Here is a 13063-nt window from a genome sequence, read left to right as displayed (position 1 = left end):
CCCTGAATATTGGCACTGCAGAGCAGCCGTCAGTGTCGCCTTGCGTCATCTTTTTCCTGGTCTTGTAAACTGTGCCATCTTTGCTTGGGCGCAGTCGAAGATTGCTAGATCTTGGCACTTAGTAGCCAGGTAAGGCACCCCGTACTGTATATGAAAGTGCTCTTGTAAAACGGTACCTCCAGTATCCTGAAAATGGACCCTAAAATCTGGATCATTGGTTTGAGCCGCGGACACCCCAAATACCGGTGGGTCAGATCTTCCCCAGCACTGCAGAACGCACAAGGGTCTGGTGCCCCTGGGGAGATTCGGCTGAGCCACATGGCCGATGGCACCATCCAGCGTGCCAACCTCCACTGGAGGTCACCGGAGTGGCTGGCTATGGGAGGCTTGTACGTCTGTTTCTGCTGGGTGCAACCCCAATCAGGGGAGAGAAGTTATCTCTCCATTTTGTGTCTGGTAGGTTGGTCAGTTCGTCAAGATGCAGCGCCTTGACGCAGCATGTTTAGAGCGCTTTCTTTGGAGCGTTCTTCAGGGACACGTCCCTGCAGCCTCCGAGCTTCAGTAGCATCCCAGAGTCACTGCGGCCGGGAGGCTGAGTGCAGGAGAAGCGCAACTCCGGGAAGGCGGAGGGTTGTCCGCCACTGTGAACGGCTGACGGAAGAAGATTTCACGAACTTCACGATCAACACTCTGAGATTTGGTTCTCGTCGACATTTTCGTGAAAGCTCTACAGGTTGAAGAATGTGTATTATTTTTTGTTACGCACACGGTACTCTCGTGATACGTCCCTGAAGCCCTAATGCATCGCATCTTGAAGGAGGGGAGCATCGCCTTTGAGACTCCAGCTTGAATCAATATTACGGAGCTGTGGCTCAACAAAAAAAAACGTGTGAAGTGGTGGGGTGGGGGGTATGCGGACAGTTTCTTTTTCTTTCTGAAAACAACTGTTACTCATTTAAATAACAGGAATGTTTTTTATTTTATTTAGAATTAATATCGTTATACAACGGCTACATTTTACGTGGTTTGATCTGTGTGTGTGTGTTTGTCTTTTGTGCTGCGTGGGGAGCGGTGGTACAGTGGTTAGCGCGCTGCGTTATAAACCCCTCAACCAGAGTTCGAGTCTCGCTCACGGCCAGCACCAATGACAAATACCTGAACCAGTCCTGGGCCTCTCCCATGGGTCGACTCGGCCTCAAATGAGTACCTGGTGCGGTGTGTAGTCAACATCACCACTCGGCAGACAAAGGCGGTCGGGTGTAGTGCTGGCCATCCACCCCCTCGTGTGCTTGTGCCAGCCATCATTGGTGCTTGGTCATCACTTGCTCCAACAGTCTGTTAGGCTATGCGGGGGATCTTTGCGTGGTGTGTTACATTTTTAAAATCATATTTTCCATTGCAAGTTTTCTCTCTCGCTCTCTCTACCTGACCTGGCAGGGAGTGGGGAATGTCATTCTTTATTAAGACACGCGCCGTGTGAAAATATTTAAAATGTACCTTCAATGTGTTTTTATTGCATTCACCAACATACACACACATCACACCCTCTGTACACACCAATACCACAGCTACACATACAAACATCTACACAAAGACAAAAGATGCCCATATAGCCTTTAACAAGTCGCACATTCACAAAAGAACCATCGTTCGCCACTAAGTGACGGTGACGTCACTACGGCACTTGTGCCAGGCTATATGCACATTAAAAGTGCACATTCACACAAAATACAAATATCCCCCATATAGCCTGGATATACTTTACCGAGTGTTACTTTACCGAGTGTTAACATCCCCAGTTGTTTTTTAACAGTACCCTCTTCATTGTTCAGCCAGCATTGGTATAAACATGGACAATTTCGTTCTTTTGTCTATCATGTGTATCAGACCTCCCCTCCCCCTCTCTGTCCATTGTGTTGGCGTGTGCAGCAGCAACCGCGTCCAAGCCGTCGTTCAATTTTTTGCCCCCCCCCCTCCCCCTCCCGATGAGTTGTACTAACATTCTGATGAGCCCCCCCCCTCTCCTCCCCCCTTCAACGTGCTTATAAGGGATTACATCTTGAATCATTGCCTCTGTTGGGGCCGCTGGTCCCCGGAGTCCCTCCCTGCTCCGTGCCTATGGCAGGGGCTCCGCCGTGCGCCGACCCCTCGCTGCTCTGCGAGCAGCTGCTGCCGTCGCTGGGCTCATCGCCCGACGGCTCCCCTCCCTGGTCCGTCCCTCCGCGAGCTCGTGTGAGAGGCATAGCTCGCCGCACGCCCTCGTTCACCTGCAGACGCTGCGTTGTCTCTCCACGGATCACGCGCTATTAAACGGGGGTCGGGGGCGAACGACGCTGCCCTCACACTGCGCGAGTCCCGGCGGCGACAGACGGATCGGGGACCTGCGGACGCACCGACCCCTTCACCCACACTACGAGCGCACACACCTGCACACACGCGACACCCACTCGTGCGCCGCTCTACGCAGCGCTCACTCACGTGGTGAACCACAGTGTACACACGCGCACCCACACGCTCACACTGCACGACAATATCACGCGAGACCACGCTTCGCTATTAATGATTTATTATCTGATACCTGGTAATTTAATGTTAAATCAGTGAGTCGACGAGGCTGGCCTACGCTGATACCTTTATACCTATTCCCGATTTATCTGCTATGATTCTAATTCTAATGTTAAATCAGTGAGTCGACGAGGCTGGCCTACGCTGATACCTTTATACCTATTCCCGATTTATCTGCTATGATTCTAATTCACCTACTTACTTCCTGCTGGATGCCCACGGCGGTTCGTTGATCCCGTGCTCGCAGCGTACCTCGATGCGTCTCACGGACGATCGGGTCGCTGGACTGGAGAGCGTCCTGTCGCCTGGCGCTGGAGAGAAGAGAGCGATTTCCCCTCTGCGCTCCTCTATTTATCCTCCCTACCTCAAAGGGGATGCTGCGCTGAACAATGGGCTCGTGCACCCCAAGCCCGCGCACGGCGGTTCCCGGGCGCTGTTGATATGCTAATCAGTGAGCGACGTTGGCGGCGTACATCCTAATTACTCCCTTACCCTTCCTAACAATGGGGCCTGCGCGCTCAAGCGCAATTATCCCAACCCTCCATGACTATGCGCAACAGCCCCTGTGACCCCGCTATTCATGCTGTCCCGTGCCTCCCCTGCTTGCCCCGTCGACCCGTGGGAGTGTGTGTGGGGGGAAATGCGCCTCAACCGCGGTGGCCGAATGCCCCACGCCACGACGACACCATATTAAGGCCGGCCGCAGCGCCGCGGTGCCACGTAGCACGGGGGAGGTCATCCAATTCCCTGATCGCCGGAAACCGTGAGAATTAATCCCGATAAGGGTCTCTCGGATAAAAACCGGTCGGCCAGGCGACCTCCCCTCGGAGCTCTATGGGGGGGGGGGAAATGAGTGCGGGTGTGTTCATGTGAGGTGAGGTGAGGGGGACGCCGGGTCGGCTCCGTTGCTTGGTGGTGGCGAGGTCGGGGATTTGGTGCCTGCCAACGGCTTCGTGGCGGCGGCATCACATAGCCCCCCGAGGTGCCAGTCCCCGTCCCGGGTTGACTGGAGCACCTCGCTTGGGCCGCGCCCACGAGGAAACGTTGCGGGGTCCGGGGGATCCGTCCGGACCTGGTGGCTGGCCTCGGGGCGGGTGGTTCCGTCCTCTGTAGCTCCTGCGGCGGTCTCCTCCTCCACTCCAGCAGCTCTCCCCGTCCCCCGGCACCTGTGGGCTGGGGCACAAACTCAGCAGCGGAAGGGTTTAGTGGCCGTCGTCCGCGCCGTCTCCGGACTGGATCGGGGCGTCTCGGGGACCCGGCGGGGCCCATGTAGTGTGCGAGGCCCCCCAACACGAGGGGTGCGGGTACTCTGGGATTTCGGGGCTTTCGGGTGACGGAGTCCTCTCTCGCCGGGGCCGCTTTCCATGGTTTTAAGCGGCGGACATTGACCACCGTCTCTCGACCCCTCTCCCCGCCGTAAATTAGTACCGTCCAGGGGGATATCTGCCGCACCACGGTCCAGGGTCCCCGCCAGTAGGTCGTCAGTTTCCCCACCTGCCCGGCCCCAACGCGAGGGGTGTGTAGCCACACCTTAGCGCCTGTCAGGAATAAGGGGGGTTCCATGCGGGGTCGGGTGCCCTGTTCCTGCCGCCGATGCGCGGCTTCCCCTTGCGGGTATGCTCGGCCTCGGGCTTCTCGCAGGGTCTCCAACAGGTGTTCCACGGGGCGGCTTCCCTCCTCCGGCTGGGGGGAAGGGACGCCGAATAGCAGATCTGCGGGTAAACGAGACTCACGGCCGAACATCATTAAAAACGGGGTTTGTCCCGTCGACGTGTGTACGGTGGTGGCGTAGGCGAAAAGGGCGTAGGGGAGGTGTTCGTCCCAATCCCGTTGATTTGCGGCCACCATACGTTTGAGTTTCCCCGCTAGGGTCTGATTCATGCGCTCTACCATACCGTTCGCTTGGGGGTGATACGCTGTGGTTCGGTCCTTCTAGATTCCGAATTCTCGGCACAGTGCCTGGAACAGCTCGGCCTCGAACTCGCTACCCTGGTCGGTGAGGACTCGTTCCGGGATCCCGTGCTTGAGTACGTAATGTTCTACGAATGCCCGGGCCACCACCAAGGCCGTTTTATCAGGGATGGCCACTGCCACGGGGTAGCGGGTGAAATACTCTATTGCGACTAGAATATACCGGTTGCCTCGATGGGATCTTGGGAATGGCCCCTGTAGATCGATCCCGACCAGCTGATTCGTGCGGCTGACGCGGAACGGCCTTAGGGGTACCTGGTATCGTGCCGGTTTCTGCCCGCACTGCTGACAGGCGCGGCAGCCCTGTACCCAGGCCGCCACGTCTTGTGCCAATTTGGGCCAGAGATACTGGCGACGCAGGGTCTCTCGAGTGCGTCGTTCCCCATCGTGGCCCCCGAGTGGGTGGTCATGCACCAGCCGTAGCAGCTGGGGTCGCACCTGGGCAGGAACACAGATGCACCCCGGCTGGCCGGCCTCTGTTAACTCCCGTACCACTCCGTTCTGCACACACAACCGGGCATACAAACCGCTCCAGGGTCCTGGTAGGGCGCTCTTTTCCTCCCGCAGTGCCGCCTCCACGGCCGCCAGATCCGGATCTCGCTGCTGGGTCTGTCTCAGCTGCTCGTCGTTCAGGCCCGGGAAGGCGCAGCCGACGTCCTCCTGGATCCGTCCGATCGGGTCCCGAGCCGCGGGTCCCGCGCTTGCCGGGCGGTCGACGGGATCCTCGGTGCCACCTGTGAGGGTCTCTGTGGCGCACACTGCACTCTCTCTCGCTGGGGGGGGGTCAGTGGCCGCGGCCTCTCGGGGGTCCGTTGCCTGCCGGCAGCGTCCCCCCGTGAAACAGGGGCAGGCCTTCTCCGCCCTCGTCTCGGCGTACACCGTGGGCCGCCTCGACAAGGCGTCCGCGTTTGCATGCGTCCGGCCAGCCCGATACTCGATTTGCAGGTTGTACTCCTGCAACTGTGCCAACCAACGGGCCATCTGCCCCCGCGGCTCCTTGAATGTAAGAAGGAACTGAAGAGCATAATGGTCAGTGCGTACGCGACATCTCCTGCCGTACAAATACGGCCGGAACTGCTTACATGCGAAAATCACGGCGTACAACTCTTGGCGGGTCACGCAATAGTTCAGCTCGGCCCCACTCAAGGTCCGGCTGGCGTACGCGATGACTCGTTCCATCCCACCCTGTACCTGTGACAACACCGCGCCCAGCCCGCTGCTGCAGGCGTCGGTGTCCAAAATAAAATCGGTGGTAAAATCGGGGAAAGCGAGGGTGGGGGCGTGGGTGAGGTGGTCTTTGAGAGTGGTGAAGGCCGTCTGGCAGGCCCCCGTCCACTGATAGGGGTGCTTAGGGGAAGTGAGTTGGGTGAGGGGGCGTGCGATCTCGCTGAATCCCTTTACAAATCGACGATAATAGGTGGCGAGCCCCAAAAATGATCTGATCTCCGTCAGATTCCTTGGCCGTGGCCACTCCACTACGGCGCGTACCTTCTCCGGATCGGTACGCACGCCTGCCTCGCTGACGCGATGCCCGAGGTACCCCACCTCGCGTTGTGCGATGTAACACTTACGTGGCTTGAGCTTGAGATGAGCCGCTCGCAGTCGCTGGAACACCTCTCGTAGCCTGGACCAATGCTCAGACAAAGATCTACTGAACACGATCACATCGTCCAAGTAAATCAGGCACTGTTCCCATTGCAAACCCCGCATCACCAACTCCATCAGCCGCTGGAACGTCGCGGGTGCATTGGTGAGTCCGAACGGGAGTACTCGAAACTCGAATAGTCCCATCGGGGTGGTGAATGCGGTTTTCGGCCGATCCTCCTCCGCCATCTCCACCTGCCAGTACCCGGACGCGAGATCGAGGGTGGAAAAATATCGCGCTCCGGCGAGGCTGTCAAAAGTGTCATCGATGCGGGGTATGGGGAAGGCGTCGCCGAGCGTGACTGCGTTCAGTTTACGATAATCGACGCAGAACCGGGTTGACCCATCCTTTTTCGTTACTAGTACCACCGGGGCTGACCAGGGGCTCGCCGAGGGCTGAATTATGTTATCGCGAAGCATGTCCCCAACCGCCTCTTTGATCTGGGTGCGTTCGGGTGCGCCCACTCGGTATGCAGGGAGTTTGATGGGTCGGGCTGCACCGGTGTCAATTTGGTGCTTAACAAGGTCGGTCCGACCCACGTCCGAGTCGTGTTCGCTGAACACGTCGGCATACTCCCGCAGTAACTCGCGCAGCCGATCGGCCTCTCCCTTAGGTAAATCCGCCCATGGTACATGTAACGCGTCGAGCAGGGGAACGACTTCGGCTCGGGGAGTTGGGCCGACTCGCCAGGCCAGGTCCTGCTCACCCTCAGGACGACCGGGGTCCTCAGCCCAGAGTGCGAACACCGAGTCGTTAGAGTGGCGTGCGTGCAGGGGGTGTACTGTGGCTATCGGGGTGCGCCGTCGCAGTATCGCTGGGGAACTGTGGGGGTTAAACATCCGCATAAACAATCGGTCCCCATCTGCGTTTACCAACGTGGCGGATCCCACTATCCCATACCGTTTTGCCAACTCCGGGTGAGGAGTTAGCATTACCTCCCCTGATGGTCGGAGCGCGGGGTCGGTGGGGGATGTTGCCACCGGCACCAGCATCTCGGTGAGCGGCCCGATGGTGACTGCCGTCGCCAGGATAGCGGCCACAGGTGTGAAGCGGGGCCGCGTCGGTTCTCGTCCCAGGAACGGTATCCGCTCGCCGTTGCTCTCCACGGTGGCGCATCGCTGGCGGGGTTGCACGTTGAGTCCCAGCCGTTCTAAGAGGTCGGTACCTGCGATACACTCGTGACACAACGCACTCGACACGTAGAACTCCTGGGTGCACCCCTGGCTGCCTATGCGGACCTCTAAGGTGGCTCTCCCCAGCAGCCCCATTCCGGCTCCGCTCGCCGTGTGCAGCGCGCGGTCCGGTGCCTGCAGGTGACGCACGTCGACCCCGATCGTGCTGCAGTGCGCTGCGCTCACGAGCGAGGCCACCGCCCCCGTGTCCAGCAGGATTCGGGTACGCACTCCGTTTACCTCCCCTTCCACCAGCGACGTGGCCCCCGTGATCCCCGCCACCAGCTCCCGTAGCCAGTCGCCAGGAGTCGCCGTTCCTGTGGGCGTTGTTGCTGGAACCTGTGTGGAGATCACTCGCTCGCCATTATTCTCATTATCGTCTATTTGTATCGGGACCGCGTCGATTGCACCCCTAGTTGGTCCGCTTTCTAGGGGGCGTTGGAGTTTAACCCCCGCGTCTGCCTAGCTCGGGTGATTTCAGGACAGTCTCTCACTAGATGCCCTCGGCGGTCGCACATATAACATGCCCGGGGAGGGGGGGCGGCTCCGTAGCGGGTCCCCTGTCCGCTCCCTCTCCCAGTACGCAGTTGTCCCACATCGGACTCTAATTGGGCTACTCTCCCGGCCAGCCCCCCTACGGTCGAGCGTAGTTCCCCCATCTCAGACTGGAGGGTCTTCATATTTTTATTCGCTTCCTCGCGTACCTGGGTTACCCTCTCACCTACTTGGGTTACCTTACCGTCCATTCGGTCTACTCGGCCAGCAATATCTCCCATGCCGGTCTGTAACCCAGCTACCCAACCCGGGGTTGTCTCGCGGGGTTTCTGGGCCTCTCTTGCCCGTCTCCCCATGGGGCTGGCGGGCTCATCCTCATCCTCGTCAGGGATCAGGCTCGCCACGGTGTACTCCTGTCCTGACCCTCGGAGCTGCGCGCGTTCGCTGGAGAGCTCCTCACACTCCAGCGCTTGCTCGACTAGGGTATCGAAAGGGAGGCCTGCGCTACTCTTTTTGGGCTGCCACCACGCGGTGCGAGCTAGGTACCTGAGTAGCTTGTCTGCAGCTAGCGCGTCAATGACCTCCTTCGAGAACTCTGGACGGGCGATCCGGGTTAGTGATCGCACGTCCTCAGCGTAGTCTCGGAAGTCTTCGCCAGTTTGGCGTCGGCGCGCCTCTAAGGCGGTCTTCGCCCGTATCGCGTTGCGCGTGCCGAAACGCAGGTCTAATCTACGCATTAGTTCTTCTAGTTGGGTTTGCGCGCTTTCGGGTAGTGCCTCTACAAAGTCGGCTGCCCGCCCGTCTAAGTTTAACGTAAGATGTCGCAACGCCTGCGCGTCCGACCAGCCATTAAGCTCTTTAGCCCCTATGATATTACGGGAAAACGCTTTCCATGTAGGGGTCCCCTGGCCGGTGAACACATGCCTTACCTTTGCGTGGAGTAGCGCGCCACCTTCCCGTGAAGATGTGAGGGTTCGTCCCACTTCTGGCACCAAGTTGTTGGGGCCGCTGGTCCCCGGAGTCCCTCCCTGCTCCGTGCCTATGGCAGGGGCTCCGCCGTGCGCCGACCCCTCGCTGCTCTGCGAGCAGCTGCTGCCGTCGCTGGGCTCATCGCCCGACGGCTCCCCTCCCTGGTCCGTCCCTCCGCGAGCTCGTGTGAGAGGCATAGCTCGCCGCACGCCCTCGTTCACCTGCAGACGCTGCGTTGTCTCTCCACGGATCACGCGCTATTAAACGGGGGTCGGGGGCGAACGACGCTGCCCTCACACTGCGCGAGTCCCGGCGGCGACAGACGGATCGGGGACCTGCGGACGCACCGACCCCTTCACCCACACTACGAGCGCACACACCTGCACACACGCGACACCCACTCGTGCGCCGCTCTACGCAGCGCTCACTCACGTGGTGAACCACAGTGTACACACGCGCACCCACACGCTCACACTGCACGACAATATCACGCGAGACCACGCTTCGCTATTAATGATTTATTATCTGATACCTGGTAATTTAATGTTAAATCAGTGAGTCGACGAGGCTGGCCTACGCTGATACCTTTATACCTATTCCCGATTTATCTGCTATGATTCTAATTCTAATGTTAAATCAGTGAGTCGACGAGGCTGGCCTACGCTGATACCTTTATACCTATTCCCGATTTATCTGCTATGATTCTAATTCACCTACTTACTTCCTGCTGGATGCCCACGGCGGTTCGTTGATCCCGTGCTCGCAGCGTACCTCGATGCGTCTCACGGACGATCGGGTCGCTGGACTGGAGAGCGTCCTGTCGCCTGGCGCTGGAGAGAAGAGAGCGATTTCCCCTCTGCGCTCCTCTATTTATCCTCCCTACCTCAAAGGGGATGCTGCGCTGAACAATGGGCTCGTGCACCCCAAGCCCGCGCACGGCGGTTCCCGGGCGCTGTTGATATGCTAATCAGTGAGCGACGTTGGCGGCGTACATCCTAATTACTCCCTTACCCTTCCTAACAATGGGGCCTGCGCGCTCAAGCGCAATTATCCCAACCCTCCATGACTATGCGCAACAGCCCCTGTGACCCCGCTATTCATGCTGTCCCGTGCCTCCCCTGCTTGCCCCGTCGACCCGTGGGAGTGTGTGTGGGGGGAAATGCGCCTCAACCGCGGTGGCCGAATGCCCCACGCCACGACGACACCATATTAAGGCCGGCCGCAGCGCCGCGGTGCCACGTAGCACGGGGGAGGTCATCCAATTCCCTGATCGCCGGAAACCGTGAGAATTAATCCCGATAAGGGTCTCTCGGATAAAAACCGGTCGGCCAGGCGACCTCCCCTCAGAGCTCTATGGGGGGGGGGGGAAATGAGTGCGGGTGTGTTCATGTGAGGTGAGGTGAGGGGGACGCCGGGTCGGCTCCGTTGCTTGGTGGTGGCGAGGTCGGGGATTTGGTGCCTGCCAACGGCTTCGTGGCGGCGGCATCACACCTCACTTGATGCAGCTAATTCGGCTGTGACGGTCCCACCTGATGACGGAGACTTGTGTTGCCTCCGAAACGTCGTGATTTGTTGTTTTATTTTATTTTCATTAATTTTGATGTTTTACCTACGTGACTTTACCGAAAAAAACCTAAGAACCTGGATATACTGTTGGGACAAGTGCTGTTAGCGAGCACCTATGAGGGCCGACACGGTTGGGTGGGTGGCCAGCACCACGCCCGACCGCCTTTGTCTCCCGAGTGGCGATGTTTACTACAAATCGCACTAGATACTCATTTTAGGCTGAGTCGACCTTGGGGAGGCCCAGCACCGGTCCAGATAATCGTCACTGGTGTTGGCCGTGAGTCCGCGTGCTGACCGCTACAACACCGCTCCCCACATTTCACATTCACGCGCAACAAATTGAATTTGCAATTCTTAATTTCCTGTCATGGCCGCTGATTGAGTTAAAGCGTCCAATAATCTCTGGAAAATACGAGACGTGTGTTGTTTTTTATCTCTCAGAACCGCATGCTGTGGAGCCTGCTTCATACGAAGACCTTAATTTTTTTGCCTAGCAAAACTTTATTGCATCGCAAGACTCTTTTTCAAGAGGATCCTCCTCGGGATATTTGGCCAAATCCTCAGATAGGATCTCTTTCTCCTGCCTCCCCTAAGCGATTCGATAAATCGTCACAATTCGTGGTCGCTGTGTTGTTGAAGCAGGCCTCCCATCAGTTACTTTTTTCACACTGCGGCCAATGGTAGCACTAGCACCAATACTTGGCACAATTATTTTCAAAATAAAATTGAGTGCGAATAAAAAAAAAAGCATTTTCTAAAATGCGATATTCATAATGTTTATGCAGCTGCCCGTGGCTTCAATTCCCATTCCACGCCGCTTTTCCAGGGAGGGTAGCGACGCCCATGTTTATTTGAATTTGCGCTGCATCCAGTGCCGAATTAAGCTAGTGTGGGGCCTCTAGCATATGTTATAAAGGGGCCCTAAATAAAAAAAACGTACATATTAAAACACATATATTTTTAACTTGCAAAGTAAAGTAATTGTATTTTTTTTTCATTTGCTATACAGCCAGATAATATGAGAAATCGCTAACCTTAAACACCCAGTCGTTCATAAAAGTTGAAGGCAGTATAGTACTATAGTAATAGAGCAAGTGCAGAATCACTGACCCGGAATTGATACCTTGAAAGCATTTAGCGTGCGGCCCTTGAAAGTGCGAGGCCCGTGGCATTTGTAGCTACTTTTGCTACTGGGATAATCCTTCCTTCACTGTCTGCCTCGACGCGCACCACCCCTGCCAGTTTTGTGACCCAACTTGAGCGAGCGTGCGGCTCAAACGAAGCATCGCGAAGAACAGAGAGGTGGGGGCTGAGTGTAAGAGTGAGATAAAGAGAGTGATATAGTCCATTAAAAAAAAACACAACAAAAGCCCAAGTGATGATCAAACTGAAGTTGACAAACACAGAACCGATGTTTTACCGATAGAACGAAAGAGACCGAGAGAGGCGAGGAAGCGGGAGAGCTAGAGAGAGGGAGAGAGACCAAGAGAAAGCGAGAATGATATGAGCTACCCGTCGGAGGCCGTCGGAGAGAGTGAGCGAGAGGTGGGGGTTTACATAAAGCAAAGTTTAAAATTTTTTACTTAAAAAATTTACGAAATGATGAACGAAGCAAAGTGCCGAATACACCGAGCATCTTGTTGTTTCCACTGATCGTAAAAAAAAGAGAGCGAGAATGAGAGAGCAAGGAGAGAGTGAGCGAGACCAAGTGACAGAGAGAGAGAGAGAGAGAACGAGGGGAGCATGAGAATGAGAGCGATAGAGAAAGAAAGAGAGCGAGAGAGAGAGAGAGCAGGAGAGAAAGAGAGAGAGAGAGTGTGCGTGTGTGTGCACGTATGCTCAAAAATACTAAGCTCTGCCATTAGACACATCCGGCCAGGAGGACAACACTGACGCATCCAGCAGCCCCAGCTAAACACATTCCCAAGAGGCCTTTTAACTTCTCGCTTTGTGAAGCCGCGGGCTGTCGTCGTCAAGGCCAAGAGAAGCGAAGTGCGCACATGCTGTACGTCGTGAATAAGGGCCGTCGCAACATGTGAGCACAATCTTCTTGGTTCTTTCGGTAAAGTCACGTAGAAGGGAAATAATAAAATAATAATAAAACATAATAAAATAAAAGTCTCACGACATTTCGGCCTCAACACAAGCAGCCGTCCTCAGGTGAAGACAGAGCTGTCTGAAAGACAGCGCTCCAATGAACACTGCTAAGCTTGGCAGCGTATTTTGAAGCTTGGTGGGAGGAGAAGAGCGCCTTGACAAAGGAGTTTACATGTCAGCAGAATAATTTAGCATTGAATAAGCTGTGTTAATGTGAGAGAATTAGCAGGATGTTAAAGCCAGAAATTAGCATGTAACTGGGAGATTAGCATGATGTTAATGTGAGGAATTAGCATGTAACTGGTCACGAAAATGGCTATGTTAAAGTCAGAGTTTACATATCAACAGAGGCATTTAGTATATTGACGCTAAAGAACTGAAACCACCCCCATCATACAATGTGAGCACAATGCGAGTACCTTTAGCGCACATGATATAAATGGCGTATATATGCTGTGTGTAATGATAATCCCCTGTTAACAACCTCATAGGTACACACAAATGGGCATCCGCACACAGGTGCAGATCTACACATGTCGGTACAGACTCATAAAACATTAAAAATAATAAATTCCCCCGTGTA

At 56.0% G+C, this 13063-nt stretch overlaps 1 protein-coding gene across 1 annotated transcript in view; it reads left to right on the top strand.

The window, feature by feature from the left end:
- The window catches only part of LOC133343711 (atrial natriuretic peptide receptor 1-like), a 61387-nt gene that overhangs the window by 26566 nt on the left and 21758 nt on the right, over window positions 1-13063 (top strand).

Source organism: Lethenteron reissneri, chromosome 18, assembly GCF_015708825.2.
Source record: "Lethenteron reissneri isolate LAM-NWPU_2019-01 chromosome 18, ASM1570882v1, whole genome shotgun sequence".
NCBI classification, from domain to species: domain Eukaryota; kingdom Metazoa; phylum Chordata; class Hyperoartia; order Petromyzontiformes; family Petromyzontidae; genus Lethenteron; species Lethenteron reissneri.
Note: the sequence above shows the minus strand (reverse complement) of the source record. Positions and strands in the feature narration are given on the sequence as shown.